Below are 17,858 nucleotides of genomic sequence, written 5' to 3' on the forward strand. Positions count from 1 at the left end.
GGTATCAAGGGAAAAACAACCGCGATCTACCGTTAACTATCAAAAGGATTGGTAAGCATAGTCCATGCCTGTCCTGGAGTCCAACCGAGCTAGAATTAGGTATTGGGAGGTGGGAGGTATAATCTCACTGTAACCCTCTTTGAATATGTAGTGTATGGTTCTTTATTCGAGTGATTATAAGTTTGACCTTGTACCTTTCCTTGTATTGTCTTTTATTAGAGTGATTATAAGTTTGACCTTGTACCTTTCCTTGTATTGTTCTTTATTAGAGTGATTGTAAGTTTGGCCTTGTATTTTTCTTACTGGGGTAATAAGCTTGTACTGCCTTGACTGTAATAAAACCAAAGTTCTTTTTGCATCAAACCAGTCTTTTGCACTTTTGTCCCCCCCCCCCCAAATAAATCCAGAGTATAGAACCTAAGGAAGTGGGAGCGATTCGAACCGCTCAAGTTGGTCAGAAGGGAACCTGACCCCCTCATAGAGACCACCCCCCCTTACAGCGTGGACTTCTTGCTCACTTTTCAACTGTCACACACTTTGAAAGCAGTTCATTGCAATACATCAGTCTGTCGAGTGTACTTGTTCAAAACACCCTGAAATCAAACAATTAAAAATGCCATCTGACAGCACTAAAAGCAAATCCAGCATTAGGAAATGAAAAGTATGCAACATTCAGCAGAAATTAGAAATTATAAAGAAGTCTGAAGCTGGCAGAAGTATGCGTACTTTGATGGATGAATATGAAGTTGGATCATCAACAATTTATGATATCAAGAAGCAAAAGAAAGATGTAGAGAGTTTCACTGCTGCTTCTGAATCTTCTGTGAAGGCAATGTTCCGCGAGAATTTGCGAAAGCCGAAGCTTGACAAACTAGACCAAGTGTTTTATGAACAGTTTTCTTTGAAACAGTCTGAAGGTGTGGCAATTTCAGGGCCAATGATTACAGCAAAGGCCAAGGACTTCAAGATGAAAATGAATTTAACTGAAGAGTGCATTTTTTCAGATGGTTGGCTCACACGTTTTAAACATCGCCACGGCATTCGCCAGCTGGATGTGATGGGCGAATAAATTTTAATTAAGAAGAAAATGAATTAATTCAAGCAAGCAGATATAAGATCGCTATTTTAAAAATCAATCTCAAATATCAACGCAGAAAAAGGAGCATCTGCAGATGAAGAAACATTGGCAGAAGTAGCAATTGAAGAAGCAGCAATGGCAGAATAAGCAAATATAACAGAATAAAATAATAAAATAACATGAACTAAATATTTTGTTTCATTTATTAGACATTTATTTTTAATTTCAAAAAGTTATGAATCAATTTTCAATTATTTTCTAATGTTCATGTTCAAATAACGTGAACTAATTCTTTGTTTTATTTATTCGACCGTATAAATTTAGCACTTGTCAATTTTTGTTTTATATTTCGAAAAGTTATGAATCGATTTTCAATCTGAATAACTCATTGGAAAGAACGGATAAAGATCTATACGATACGATATATAAAATATTTCATGGGTGGTTCTATCACCTTCAAATATTAACTTTAATATGTAATCTCGCCCTATCGGAAAATTCATTTACCCAGATGCTGAATCCCCAAACAACCCGGGTAAACGAGAGTTTACTGTATATCCTTTCTTAAATATGGAAACAAAACTACACACAGTATTCCAGGTGTGGCCTCATCAATACCCTGTATAGGTGTAGCAAGAGTTCCCTGCTTTTATACTCCATACCCTTTGCAATAAAGGCCAAGATTCCATTGGCCTTCCTGATCATTTGCTGTACCTGCATACTATCCTTTTGTGTTTCATGCACAATTACCCCCAGGTCCCGCTGTACTGCGGCACTTTGCAATCTTTCTCCATTTAAATAATAACTTGCTCTTTGATTTTTTTCTACCAAAGTGCCTGACCTCACACTTTCCAACGTTATACTCCATCTGCCAAATTTTTGCCCACTCACTTAGCCTGTCTATGTCCTTTTGCAGATTTTTTGTGTCCTCCTCACACATTGCTTTTCCTCCCATCTTTGTATCATCAGCAACCTTGGCTACATTACAATCAGTCCCTTCTTCCAAGTCGTTAATATTGATTGTAAATAGTTGGGGTCCCAGCACTGATCCCTGCGGCACCCCACTAGTTACTGGTTGCCAACCAGAGAATGAACCATTTATCCAGACTCTCTGTTTTCTGTTAGTCAGCCAATCCTCTAACCATGCTAATATATTACCCCCAACCCCATGAACTTTTATCTTGTGCAGTAACCTTTTTTGTGGCACCTTGTTAAATGTCTTCTGGAAGTCCAAATACACCACATCCATTAGTTCCCCTTTATCCAGCCTGTTCGTTACATCCTCAAAGAATTGCAGCAAATTTGTCAAACATGACTTCCCCTTCATAAATCCATGCTGACTCTGCCTGACCGAATTTTATTTTTCGAAATGTCCTGCTACTACTTCTTTAAAAATGGACGCCAACCTTTTCCCAACCACAGATGTCAAACTAACTGGTCTATAGTTTCCTGCTTTTTGTCTGCCTCCTTTTTTAAATAGGGGTGTCACATTTGCAGTTTTTCAATCTGCTGGGGCCTCCCCAGAATCCAGGGAATTTTGGTAAATTACAACCAATGCATCCACAATCCCTGCCGCTACTTCTCTTAAGACCCGAGAATGCAACTCATCAGGTCCAGGGGATTTATCTACCTTTAGTCCCATTATCTTACTGAGTACCACCTCCTTAGTGATTGTGATTGGTGGATGAACTGCTGATCAGCTAGCGCAACCTGATGAAGCCCCTAAATCTATTGTCAGCGGCTTACAGGGACAGCGTGAACTACTGTTCAATGAATAGCCTTCAAAAGTGAAGCTTTGTTTGTTGAATTGTGGGCATTTTTAGGTTAATGTTGGAGAAGCTCTATTGTTTTATGGTCCACCTCGTATAGCAGACAAACTGCGTTAACATCACCCTGTCCGATATAAGTGGTGGGGATGGTATTTGTGTAGCATTGTAAGCTTTTGAACACTTTTATTATGGTGTTTACTGTCACTAATTGAGGATCAACCATTCTGTCATTTTAACACTTGCCACAATTCTTCACGTTGATTTGTGCTTTGCCGAGCATTTATCCATCACTCTTTTTTGTAATGTTATTTTTCTATTTAATCTTTTATTTAAACTTTACTCTTTCTTCCTGATCCCATTTCTTTTAAAATCCCTTGGCTTGATGTTTACATTCTTTCTACTTAACGTTGAAATTCTACTTAATTTTTGTTCTCGCCTGTTTGGATTTTTTTCTTCCCTGAATCCTTGCTGCACATCAATCAAAAACAAAAAATCCCATTCTCCAAATAAAGTGAGAGTGGGGTCAGTGCAATAGATTGGCTGCAGAATCAGCATGCCAGGAGCTGACCTCCCTTAGTGTGCAGCTAGCCCTGAATGGTCACCTGCTGTATATACAACTGGTCACAGCTCATATATAATCCAAGAAGTCACTCATATTGGCTCGACATCAGCCCACAAGTGAGATACCTCAATTTTCAAGCAATAATCACAAATTTTGTGATGAATGTGCTGACAGATACTGGCACTTATGATGCTGTCAATTTTGAAAATGCTTTTCAGAATGTTCGCTGTGGATTTTAACATTTTTTCTAACTATTTGGCAGTAGAAATAGCACAGCAGAGATAGAACAATCACTTGTCAGCATCAGGTGATTAGTCAGACCTGTAATCGCTATCATTAGACACCTGTCTTTTCCTTGTTCACCTGGCCATTTTAATGTAATAAAACAGACACAGTGCTAACACAGAACTGTATGCAGCCTACTTGCCACCAGAGACCTGCTAATCAGCTTCCTTGGGCTGAATGCTTCCTATGCTTTGTGCACAAGTAAGCTGTTAGATTTCGACAGAAGTGTGTTCAAAATGATTTGGCAAGAAAATCAATAGAATAACAAGAATAGTCTGGGTTCAGTTTGCAACAGAAAAGACTTCAGGAATAGAATGAGTGGTCAAATCATATTTCATTTTTTTAAAACCATGGCATTTTCTGTTCCAGAATTATAATGTTATGTGAATCATACCGAAACCATACAGGAGACCCATACATTCTCCCTTCACATCTTAAAAGTAAATAAATAATGAAATAGTTTTACTTTCGCTTTAGGGAAGAACAAAAACATAAAAGAGCTGTTTCATCTCGTACAAAAATACAATAAAGCAAATTGTTGCCAGTCTCTTGGTATTTCAGTTTTAAAGTAGTTTCACAAAACTCATATCAATGCCTGTTTCAGTCTATATTCCTTTCAGGAGAGCAGTTGTGCTTGTGTATCTAAAGCAAATCACATTTTCTTTTTAAAAAAATCACTTACTGAGTTGAATTTCCGCAGGGCTTTTCCCAATCGATCACCGTAACTTCGACAGACGATGTACAGAAACCCTTTTACTCTGGGGTTTCAATGGATCTTCTGCCAAAGTTTAAATCAATCAATCGGGCGAACCCCCAAAGGAATTAATGACTTATCAATTAATAAATTAATTTTATGCAGTCAAAATTTGCAATTGTTGTCTAATCTATTGGACTGGGATATATAGGCACAAAGCAGCACCTGAACTCGATGAAATGATAGACAATTTTCCCCTTAACATCAACACATTTAATATCTAACATCTGATTGCAATTATTGCCAAAAATGAATATTTGTTTTCTTTGTTCTCAGGCGGAGTGGCAGGTTGGCAAGTCTGCATTTATTTCCATCCCTAATTGCTCTGAGAAGATGATGGTGGGCCTTCTCCTTGACCTGCTGCAGTTCTTGTGGTAAGAGTTTTCCCTTGACCCCCAGTGCAGTTTGGAAACTACTTTTATGGCAAGGGCAGCTATTTTAATCTGTCCTCTGGCCTCCAGCTGTTGCATCCATTCTTGATTAAGACTGTTATGAGTTCTGGAGCCAAATACTTCTGGCAGAACTAAAACGGATTGTCAGTGGGTGGGTTTTTGATGAGTAGATGCTGCTTCATGTTTCCTTTCGTCACTTTACTGATCATTGGGAGAAGGCTAATCGGGCAGTAAATGGTCAGGTTAGATTGATCCTTTTTTTTGTTGATAGGACACATCTGGACAATCTTCCACATTGTCAGGTAGATGTCAGTGTTATAGCTGTCTTAGAACAGCTTGACTAACTGTAATGTACAGGTTTTCAGCACTACAGCCAGGATATTGTCAGGGCCCATTGCTTTTGTTGTGTTTAGTGGACTCGGACACTTCTTATCACATGGAATGAATTAAATCTATGATGGTTGGGTTGAAGGCACTTGGAAACACTTTAGCCTTGTCTCTTGCACTCATGCTGTGTTGTACAATGCATGAGGATATTCATAGAGCCTTTTCATCCCATTAATTTTCCAATTCTTCACTAGATATGGTAGAGCTACAGAGATTGCTCTGATCTACTGGTTATGGGATATGGTTGTGCTGCTTTAAGTGATTAAAGTGCAGGTAGCCCTGTATATTTGTTTCACTCTACAATCTACCTGGTGGTGCTCCTGGTATACCTTTTGATCCTCCAGGGTTGATGATGATAAAACACTGAGGGATGTGCCAGGCCACAAATTTACAAATTTTACTGGTATACCATTCTGCTGCTGACCCAGTGTCTCATGGAGGCTCAGTTTTGGGCTGATGGTAGTGCCACACTACGTAATAGAGGATGTCCTAATAGTGGAGATGATCATTTATCTTCACCAGGACAGTGTACTTCTTCCAATGCTATCATGATAAGTTGGTGAGGATGAGGTCAAGTGGATTACTTCCACATCTTGGTTCCCTTCCACCTGATGGAGGCCCAATCTGACAGCTGAATCCTTCATGAATCAGCCAACTCAGTCAGCGGCAGTATTGCCGAGCCACTCATGGTGGTGGTCCGCCACGAGAGGACTTTCTGTGCCTTTGCTTCCTGCAACGATTCCACCAAGTGATGCTTAATGTGGAGTATTACTAATTCAGCAGGAGGTTTCCTTGACCTGAAACCATGAGATTTGATGGAGTCTAGAATAATGGAAACTGCATGGTGATGCATTGATAATGGTTGTAAAAAGCACACTGGTTTATCTCATTAACCCACAACTGAATTTTAACAGCGGGCCTTTGCAGTGAATATTTCTTGCTTGATAATTCATCATTAAAAACCCAAGGAGAATGCAAATATCACCTATTCTGCGTTACACCACTTGTGCTGGTCCAGTTTCTAAAATCCCTTTATCTATATAGGATTGATAAAGAATATTGCAGTGTGCCATCCATAGTTTCACCAGTTGAGTGCAGCCAACAGGGAATGGTTGCAGGAGAGGTCAAGAGTAATATGCTGGTCACAAAGACATTATTCCAGACCACCTCAACCTGATCTGAAGTGGCCAGTTGCACTTGGCAATGCAGGTCAGTATGCCAGATACGTGCTGCTCAAAACTTGAATTAATTACATCTAACCTTGAAAACCACAGGAATACAATAAATATTAAAGTCTTATTACAGAAAGTCTATTGGAATGTTCAGTAACTGTTATCTTTGAAGTACTCATGTTTTAAACCTTGTTAACAGCTAAAATAATAGCTGAGATTAATGATATCCACAGCAGGATATTAAAGTCACTTGCCATGTCATTACTGCAGGTTTACATAGAAACAATCTACTTTTGAGTGCAAGAAAATCTCTGTGTCTAATAAATATTTTAAATTGGTTCACAAGAAAGGTTAGCAAAATTCAGAAATTACAGTCGATCATTAAGGCCCCAAGTTTCCACACGCGGTAAAACAGGCGCCCCTCCGAGCTGGGTGCCCGTTTTTCGCGCCGAAAACGGCGCCTGAAAAAAAACGCGCTTTTCTCGAGCGCTTTGCAGCTCGATGTCTGCTTGGCGTGGCGCACAGGGGGCGGAGCCTACCAATCGCGCCAATTTTGTAAGTCGGAGGGGGGCGGGTACAATTTAAATGAGTTTTTTTCGTGCCGGCAACCTGCGCGTGCGCGTTGGAGTGTTCGCGCAAGCGCAGTCTGAAGTAAACATTGGTACTCGACCATTTTAAAAAGTGCTGCAGAAAAAGTGAAAATTTGTTTATTGAACCCTTGCAAAGGCTTGCATTTTAATTTTCTTTATATTTCTGTGTGTGAGGGTGAGGGAGTGCATTCTGTAATTAAAGATAGACTGTGATAAACGGGACACATGCACTTGTTTGAGACTATTCAAATTCTTTGTAGCTGTTCAATTTTTAACATTTTTTAATAAAACCACATTGCCCTTCCATGATCAGCACTGAGGCTTCTTGCAGCTTTCTCCCCCTGCCATCCGTCGGGCCCGATGGCTGCCTCAAGTACTGAGGCTTCCTGCAGCTTTCTCCCTCCCTCCCCCTGCCATCGGTCGGTCCCGACGGCAAACCGCTGCCTGAAAGGCCTGCCTGAAGCACTTTCACACAGGTAGGAACATGGTTTATTTAATCTTTTCTTTGCTTATAAATTTTTATTCAGGTTGGATTTATTTGTATAATATTTGTATAAGTATAACTAAGGATTTATTGTAGAATTTAATGACTTCCCTTCCCCCCCTCCCCCCACCTCGTTCCCGACGCCTAATTTGTAACCTGCGCCTGATTTTTTTAATGTGTAGACAAGGTTTTTTCAAGCCTACAAAAATCTTCACTTGCTCCATTCTAAGTTAGTTTGGAGTACGTTTTCACTGTGGAAACTTTCAAATCAGGCATCAGTGGCCGGACACACCCCCTTTTGAAAAAAAAATTCTGTTCAAAAGTGAAACTGTTCTACCTGACTAGAACTGCAGAAAACTTAAATGTGGAGAATTCCGATTTCTAAGATACTCCGTTCTCCACCAGTTGCTCCTAAAAATCAGGAGTAAATCATGTGGAAACTTGGGGCCAGAATGTCTACTATTGCAGCTCTTGTATATCAAGATATTTAAGGACTGAGTGGCACAGAGGATTACCTCTGGAACCTGGGCCAAACCAAGCCACATGATGTAAGGTAAGTTTCCTTTATTTACTGGTTGTAAAGGTTTGAAGGGAAATGAATTTTGGACAGTCTCAATCCAGGTCCATAATGATTGCACACATGGAGCACAAAACTGCTCATTATTCAGCATTAATTGGATACAAATTAGCACTCCGAATGAGAAAGTCCTCAATAATGAGTTGAGAAATAGAAACTCGCTAGTTCAGTAGGGTTTAGTCTTCCAAGGATGGAGTCAATTCACAGTCGGCCAACATTTGCAGTGCATCAAAACTACTCAGTAGCTCACCTGGGATTCCTTGATATTGACATCAGGTGTAGAACATGGAAAATAATTTATTCCAAGCATCGATATCCTTCAACTTAATTCGCACAAATGTCACAAAATTTAAAGACATTAAGGGTAGTTGCATCTATAAAATTAATAGAACCATGAAATGTACATTACTTTTCTCAAACTGCATTATCTCTTGAATAATATTAAATACATCATAAATTCAACATTTAAAATGCTGTGGTTTCAGAGTCTGAATGATGAGGTGCTGTAAACTGTCATGCAAAAGTGCGTCAATATAAATGTGCTCATGAAACACAGGTACATGAAAAGTGCAACAAAATGCACCGCTAGCTGTATTTCTATTACGTTTTTCTATTGGTGAAGTAGTCAATTTATCTTGTTAACACAGATATGAGATTTAGATAAATTGGCACAAGTCTTGAGCTTTGAAGGTTAGGGCCTACAAAATAGTTGCATTCCCTATCAAACTATAAAGACAGATGAAGAGGGATGAACAGAAACAGCAATCTCTATAAAAGGAATGAGAGATAGAGACATGATAGAAATACAGATTACAGGTATATCTCTGCGAAACATTGGATGAACTGGATTATAACTGTATGAACGTATCATCATCATCATCATAGGCAGTCCCTTGGGTCGAGGATGACTTGCTTCCACTCTAAAAGTGAGTTCTCAGGTGACTGAAGAGTCCAATACGGGACCTACAGTCTCTGTCACAGGTAGGGCAGACAGTAGTTGAAAGAACGGGTGGGTGGGGAGCCTGGTTTGCCACATGCTCCTTCTGCTGTCTACGCTTGATTTCTGCTTGCTCTTGGCGATGGGACTTGAAGTGCTCAGCACCCTCCCAGATGCTCCTCCTCCACTTTGGTTGGTCATGGGCCAAGGATTCCTCGGTGTCGTATGCCCATAACGTAGTGATACAAAAGCTAAATAGAAAAAAGCCAACTTCATTAAAACCTGCTGCCCAGAAAAAATGAAAAAAAACAGTCAAAATTACTGTATGATGCACATGGTCCCTTTCCAGTATTTATTTTCATTAATTTTCCTCACCTTTCTCTTTAATTGTACTTCTCATTCACCTCTGCTGCCCGTATCCTAACTCGCACCAAATCCCATTCACCCATCATCCCTACGCTCGCTGACTTACATTGGTTCCCGGTCCAGCAATTCGGTGTCCTGGCCAATATTTATCCCTCAATCAACACTGCTAAAAACAGATTATCTGACCATTAGTGAATTGGCTGCCACATTTCCTTATTACAACAGTGACTACACTTCAAAATAACTTAATTGGCTGTAAAGCACTTTGGGATGTCCAGAGGTGAAAGGCACTAGATAAATCGAGGTCTTTAACAAAACCTATATTTTAAAATTCTCATCCTTGTTTTCACATCCTTCTATGGCCTCACTCCTCCCTATCTCTGTAACTTCCTCCAACCCTACAACACCGCAAGAACTCTGCGCTCCTCCAATTCTGGCATCTGATACATCCCTGATTTCAATCACTCCACCATTGGCAGCCGTGGTTTCAGCTGCCTCGAACCTAAGCTCTGGAATTTCCTCCCATAACCTCTCTGCCTCCCTACCTCTTTCTCCTCTTTTAGGGCCCAATTTTCCCCAACCCCTTTTTTCGGCGCACTTACCTTAAATGCGGCAACTTTGCGTGCTGGAAACGGCGCTGGAAAAAAGGGGCCCCATCCTGCCCGCTCTGCCGAGTCGCCGGTGTCTCAGCATGGCATAGATAGTGAAGTGGGGGGCGGAGCAACAGGCCAACACAGAAAGCACTGCCGGCAGCTGCGCGCATGGGCAGTGAAGTCTGCGCACATGCTCCTGCCCTCCCAGCATGTCCTGCGGGCTGTGAGCAGGACCCAATGCTCACAGCCCCTATCCCCAGCCAAAGGGACGTCCCGATCTTTGCCGCACCCTATCCCTGGCCGAGTGGCCTCCCACACCAGCCGACTGGCCCACTGAGTTCCCGGGCCGAGGTAGGACTTCAGTTTTATTTTTTATTTATTGATGTTTGTGCTTGAGAGTTTTGATTGGGGTTGGGGGGGGAGGGGGTAGGAGGAGAGTTTTGTAGGGGGGGGGGTCCAAAAAGTGTTTGGGGAGGAGAAACATTGTTTCGGGGGGGCAGAGAAAAAGTGTTTTGATGGGGGGGGGGGGACTTTAAAAAAAAAAGATTCTGGCATCAAGGTAGGACTTCAATTTTTTATTTGTTACTGATTGCTTATTACTTTTTGTGGTTTGTTTAGTTCTTTGTAAGCCTTGGTGCTTTTAATGTACTAACCTGCGCCAAATTCTTAACTGCCTGCAAGGTTTTTCAGAGCTGGCCACATACGCTGACCTAAGTCGATTTGGAGTAAGTTTTAGCTGGCCAAAATGGCATAAATGGCCAAAATTGGCGTAAGTGTCTGGGAACGCCCGCTTTTGAAAACAAAAACGGAACTAAAAAAAATCATACCAAACTGACTTACTCTGGAGCAAATTTTGGGAGGAAAATCGCACTTTTTAACTTACGCCAGAAAAAACAACTTACTCCAAAATAATTGATGCAAGTCATGGCCAAATTTGGGCCCTTTAAACCTACCTCTTTGACCAAGCTTTTGGTCACCTGTCCTAATATCCCCTTATGTGGCTCAGAGTCAAATTCTGTCTGATAATGCTCCTGTGCTGTGAAGCGCCTTGAGATGTTTTACTATGTTAAAAGTGCTGTATAAATACGAAGTGCTATCTTGTTTGCATTGGCATTTTTATCATTTAGCTAAATTTACTTTTCACTTTCAGCACCATTTTTCAGTGCATGCTCCAGAACCCAAAGATTAGAGGTTAAATAATGAAAAGAGGTGCACGGAGGTCAAGAATGTCAATGTCAATGGGATGTCTTTGATTTTGCTTAACGCTCACCCCCACAGAAGAATGTATCTGGAACATCCTTGCAAAATAAAGAATCTCAGGTGTTAATGGAGCCTCAGGTAGAACATGATCATTCATCAAATCTCCAACAGGGAAGTGTGTCTCAGACAAAACTCAGATAGGGAAGTAAATGGTCAAAGACTCAAATGAACATTATAATCCTGTGTTCTTAACTTTATCTTTTCTAACATGATCAATTATAGTGATACACTTTTCACCTTATAATAATTCTAATCCATGTTATGGCTGGTTGTTGTCATCTGTGAGCAGATGTATATATAAAAAGTCCAAAAAGACTCATTGTAATTTTATCTTCATTGACTGATACTCAGGAATCTCGACACCATCCAGGACAAAGCAGCCCACTTGATTGACACCCCATCCACCACCTTAAACATTCACTCGCTCCACCACCAGTGCACCATGGCTGCAGTGTGTACCCGCTACAGGATGCACTGCAACAACTCGCAAATGTTTCTTTGACAGCACCTCCCAAACCCACGACTTCTACCACCTAGAACGACAAAGCCAGCCACCTCCACATTCCCCCTCCAAGTCACACACCATCCTGCTTTGGAAATATGTCGCTATTCCTTCATTGTCGCTGGGTGAAAATCCTGGAACTCTGTACCTAACAGCACTGTGGGAGTACCTTCAGCACATGAACTACAGCAGTTCAAGAAGACAGCTCACCACCACCTTGTCAAGGGCAATTAGAGACAGGCAATAAATGCTGTCCTTGCCAGCAATGCCCACATCCTGTGAGTGAAAGAATGAATTAAAAAAATGTAACCTTTCTTACAAATCCTTGAACAGTTCATTCTGGTCATACTAATAACATTGCTGGAGGAGGACGTGGGCAGAATTTAGAGCAAATTTGAAAAAGCGCAAGTATATCCCTACCATTGCTTGCACATCACTGCAACATATCAACCTAGAAATTGGATCACACTGAGCCCGGTTTACAGGTATAAAACAGGTGCCTATATGTCAAATATGGTGTGCAGTGTGTGATAGTTCCATGCCAGAAGTGCGCCGCCTTCCCTATTGGTAAAGGCTCCTGCACAGGCGCCAGGGTGCATACCTGAAACATGCACAAGTCCTTGTTCACATGCACATGGAGGCCCGGAGCTTGCGTCAGGCCCCATTTGTCAAGGTTGTTTGTGACTGACTGCAGCTTGCGCCACGCATGCCATGGTTCGTATTCTCAGGTGCTTGGCAGCCAAAACAATGCTCCTTAAAGGGACCGCAGGAGGCTGCCACACCAAAGGTAAGTGTTAATGTTTTTACTTCCCTTATTATGGAGTGGGGTAAAGCAGGAGCACCTCCTCCTGGCTCCACAGTAAATTCGCAGGCTGCTGCCGGACACCACTTGCATCCCTCCCTAATCTATCCACCCCCATCTCCTCATCTTACGACCTCGGCCAGCATCTGAGCTGGTGATCTCCATAACTCCTGGGACTAACAAGCTGATTCTAGAGCAGAGCCTTAGCAGATATGTAATTGAACTTAGAACTAACTGGTGCTACAGCTCACCATAAGTCTGGCAAACCAATTTCCCCATGGGCCTTCTATTCACTTCTTTAAGTGTATGCAACATGTACAGCACCGGAACTGTTTATATGTAAACTTGGATATACACTGTATAGCCACCAGAGGGCTCATCTGCTGGAGTCCTAAGGGATCCCATAATCCCTTGGGGGCACAGGTATTTAAGGAGGCCTCACAGGTTGGAGAGGCACTCTGGAGACCTGTAATAAAAGACTCAGGTCACACTTCACTTTGAGCTCACAGTGTTCAGTCTGACTCTTTCTCCAAACATAACAATTGGTGATGAGATACAGATAACGAACCCAAAGATGCAGTGAACAGTGGGCATCCTGGAGAAATTCTTGGAGGGAGATGATTGGGAAACCTTTGTGGAGTGACTCGACCAATACTTCGTAGCCAACAAGCTGGATGGAGAAGAGAACGCTGCCAAACAAAGGGCGATCCTCCTCACCGTCTGTGGGGCACCAAGGTATGGCCTCATGAAAAATCAGCTTACTCCAGCGAAACCCATAGAGAAATCGTACAATGATTTGTGTTCACTGGTCTGGGAGCATTTGAACCTGAAGGAAAGGTACCGATGTCGAGGTACCAATTCTACACCTACAAGGGGTCTGAAGGCCAGAAAGTGGCGAGTTATGTCGCTGAGCTAAGATGCCTTGCAGGACAGTGTGAATTTGAAGGACATTTGGAGCACATGCTCAGAGACTTTTTCATACTTGGCATTAGCCACGAAACCATACTTCTGACTGTAGAGACCCCAACCTTGAGTAAGGCCACAACGATAGCCCATGCGTTCATTGCCACCAGTGACAATACTAAGCAAATCACTCAGCACACAACTGCGGCTACAAGTACTGTGACCAAAATGATGTTGTTTTCAAATCGCAACGTACAGGGCAGGTCACACATGCCGACAGCTGCACATCCACAAATGTCTTAGAGTCCACCAACAAGGGTGATGAATGCAAGGCCATTAACACCTTGTTGGCGCTGCGGGGGTGATCTTCGTTTCCATTCATGCCGCTTCAAAAGGTACGTTTGCAACAGTTGTGGAACAATGGGACACCTCCCATGTAAGTGCAGGCGAGCTTCAAATCCTGTTAATCATGCAAACCACCATATCGCAGAGGAGGACAGATCCACGGAGGATCACGATGAACCAGAGCCTCAGACCATGGAGGCAGAAGTATATGGGGTGCACACATTCACCACAAAGTGTCCCCCGATAATGCTGAATGTTGAATTAAATGGACTCCCGGTGTCAATGGAGCTGGATATGGGTGCGAGCCAGTCCATCATGGGCAAAAAGACTTTCGAAAGGTTGTGGTGCAACAAGACCTCAAGGCCGGTCTTAACTCCAGTCCGCACAAAACTAAGAACTTACACGAAAGAACTGATTCCTGTAATCGGCAGTGCTACCGTAAAGATCTCCTACGATGGAGCGGTGCACAAGCTACCACTCTGGGTGGTACTGGGCGATGGTCCCATGCTGCTCGGCAGGAGCTGGCTGGGAAAGATACGCTGGAACTGGGACGACATCCAAGCGCTATCGCCTGCTGACAACACTTCGTGTGCACAGATCTTAAACAAGTTCCCTTCACTGTTCGAACCAGGCATCGGGAAATTCCAAGAAGCAAAAGTGCAGATCCACCTAATTCCGGGGGCACGACCCATCCATCGCAAGGCGAGAGCGGTACCTTGCATGATGAGAGAAAGGGTAGAGATCGAGCTAGACCGGCTGCAACGAGAGGGCATCATTTCACTGATCGAGTTCAACGAGTGGGCCAGTCCTGTTGTTCCAGTCCTCAAGGGAGACGGCACCGTCAGAATCTGTGGTGATTAGAAAGTAACTATCAATCGTTACTCCCTGCAGGATCAATACCCACTATCAAAGGCCGATGACTTCTTAGCAACGCTGGCGGGAGGAAAGACGTTCACGAAGCTGGATTTGACTTCTGCCTACATGACGCAGGAACTGGAGGAATCATCGAAGGGCCTCACCTGCATCAACACGCACAAAGGTCTTTTCATTTATAACAGATGCCCGTTTGGAATTTGATCTGCGGCGGCGATATTCCAGAGAAACATGGAAAGCTTACTGAAGTCTGTCCCGTGTACCGTGGTCTTCCAGGACAACATCTTGGTCACATTTCAGGACACAGTCGAGCATCTGCAGAACCTGGAGGAGGTTCTTAGTCGACTCAACCGCGTGGGGCTCAGGTTAAAATGCTCGAAGTGCATTTTCTTTGCACCTGAAGTAGAGTTCTTGGGGAGGAGGATCGCGGCGGATGGCATCAGGCCCACCAATTCAAAGATGGAGGCAATCGAGAACGCACCGAGGCCACAGAACGTGACGTTTCGAGGACTTCTGAACTACTTTGGTAACTTCTTACCGGGTCTCAACATCTTACTGCATAAAGGGGGTGAATGGGCATGGGGCAAAAGCCAAGAAAATGCCTTTGTAAAAGCGAGAAAATTGTTATGCTCAAACAAATTGCTTGTGTTGTATGATCCATGTAAGCGTTTGGTACTAGCATGTGATGCGTCATCATATGGCGTCGGATGTGCAAGCTCATCATTTTGGGAGACTGCAACCGGTTGCTTATGCATCCAGGAGTCTGTCTAAGGCTGAGAGAGCCTACAGCATGATTGAAAAAGAAGCGTTAGCGTGTGTCTATTTGAATTGGAAACTGACCATGAGCTACTCATATCCCTGTTTTCCGAGAGTAAAGGGATAAATACCAATGCATCGGCCCGGATCCAAAGATGGGCGCTTACGTTGTCTGCATACAACTATGCCATCCGCCACAGGCCAGGCACAGAAAACTGCGCCGATGCTCTCAGTAGGCTGCCATTGCCCACCACGGGGGTGGAAATGGCGCAGCTCACAGATCTAGCCATGGTTATGGAAGCATTTGAGAGTGAGCAATCACCAGTCACTGCCCGGCAATCTGTGGGGCAATCGAGTAGTGATCCCCAAGAAGGGCAGAGACACCTTCATCAGACCTCCACAGTACCCACCCAGGCATCGTAATGATGAAAGCGATAGCCAGATCTCACGTGTGTTGGCCAGGCATCGATGTGGACTTAGAGTCCTGCGTGCACAGATGTAACACTTGCTCGCAGTTAAGCAATGTACCCAGGGAAGCGCCGCTAAGTTTTGGCCCTCCAAAATGTGGTTTAGAGTGCATGTCGACTATGCAGACCCATTCTTGGGTAAAATGTTCCTTGTGGTTGTAGATGCATACTCCAAGTGGATTGAATGTGATATAATGTCGGCTAGCACGTCTGCTGCCACTACTGAAAGCCTGTGAGCCATGTTTGCCACACACAGGCTACCTGATGTCCTGGTGAGCGACAACAGGCCATGTTTTACCAGTGCTGAGTTCAAAGAATTCATGACCAACGGAATCAAACATGTCACATCTGCCCCGTTTAAACTAGCGTCCAATGGTCAGGCAGATAGAGCAGTACAAACCATCAAGCAAGGCTTGAAGTGGGTAACGGAAGGCTCACTGCAGACTCGCCTATCCTGACCCCACTCGCTCACGGGGATCCCACCTGCTGAACTGCTCATGAAAAGAGCACTTAAGACAAGGCTCTCGTTAGTTCACCCTGATCTACATGAACAGGTAGAGAGCAGGCGGCTTCAACAATATATATACCATGATAGCACAAATGTGTCACGCGAGACTGAAATCAATGATCCTGTATTTGCATTGAATAATGGACAAGGTCCCAAGTGGCTTCCCGGCACTGTCATGATCAAAGAGGGGAGCAGGGTGTTTCAGGTCAAACTTTCAAATGGACTCATTCACCGGAAACACTTGGACCAAATCAAACTCAGATTCACGGACTATCCTTAGCAACCCACTTTGGACCCTACCTTCTTTGACCCCTCAACAGACACACCAGTGGCAACCGGCACCACGGTTGGCCACGAAGCAGAAACCATCATCCACAGCAGCCCAGCAGGACCCCCCCATCAGGCAGCCCAGCAAGGTCAGCTGCACAGCAGCCCAGCGAGGGCCCAACAATTAACTCACCAATACCAGCTTTCACACCGAGACAATCAACTAGGGTAAGAAGGGCTCCAGATCGACTCACATTGTAATAGTTGCACTATTAACTTTGGGGGGGAAGTGTTGTTATATATGAAAACTTGTTTATACTCTGCACAGCCATCAGAGGGCTCATCCTCAGGAGTCCAAAGGGATCCTATCATCCCTTGGGAGCACAGGTATTTAAGGAGGCCTCACAAGTTGGAGAGGCACTCGGGAGACCTGCAATAAAAGACTAAGGTCACGCTTCACTTTGAGCTCACAGTGTTCAGTTTGAATCTTTCTCCATACATAAGAGAAACCATTCCCCAAATTGGATGCAATCCAATTTCTAGGCTATCAAGTACTAAAGACATTATTTTATTTTATAAAAAATCAGTACTCTCAACTTTTTCTTCAGTTCCACTCCAGAACTTGACCACAAAATCTAGGCTGACAATCCAGTGCAGTATCAAGGGAATGCTGTACTGTTAGGGTTGCCACCTTTCAGAAGATCTTGTTAAACCAAAAATCCCTTCTGCCCTCTGAGGTGGATGTAAAAAACCCCCTGGCACTATTTTGAAGAAGAGCATGGTTGTTCTCCCCAATGTCCTGGCCAGTATTTATTCCTCAACCAACATCACTAAAACCGATTATCTGGTCATTATCACATTGTTCATTATGGGATTTTGCTGTACATAATTTGACTGCCACATTTCCTACATTACAACAGTGACTACACTTCAAAAGTACTTCTTTAGCTGTAGAGTGCTTTGGGTCATCCTGAGGTTGTAAAATGCACTATACAAATGCAAGTACGATATGAAACCAAAAAGGTTTAGGACACCTCATCCTAGTACTGAAACCACAGAATGTTTCAACCTACATTGTTGAAGCTGTCATTAGCTGAATAACCAAATATTGTGACATAGCTTAATGTAGTACATTCAGCGATCACTTAATTCAATTTTTCAAACTCAAGTTATTTCAGGAATCAATCCATACACCACTGTTGATGGTTGACTGACTGAAAAAAAAATCA

Source organism: Pristiophorus japonicus, chromosome 6 (assembly GCF_044704955.1).
Source record: "Pristiophorus japonicus isolate sPriJap1 chromosome 6, sPriJap1.hap1, whole genome shotgun sequence".
Classification (NCBI taxonomy): Eukaryota; Metazoa; Chordata; class Chondrichthyes; family Pristiophoridae; genus Pristiophorus; species Pristiophorus japonicus.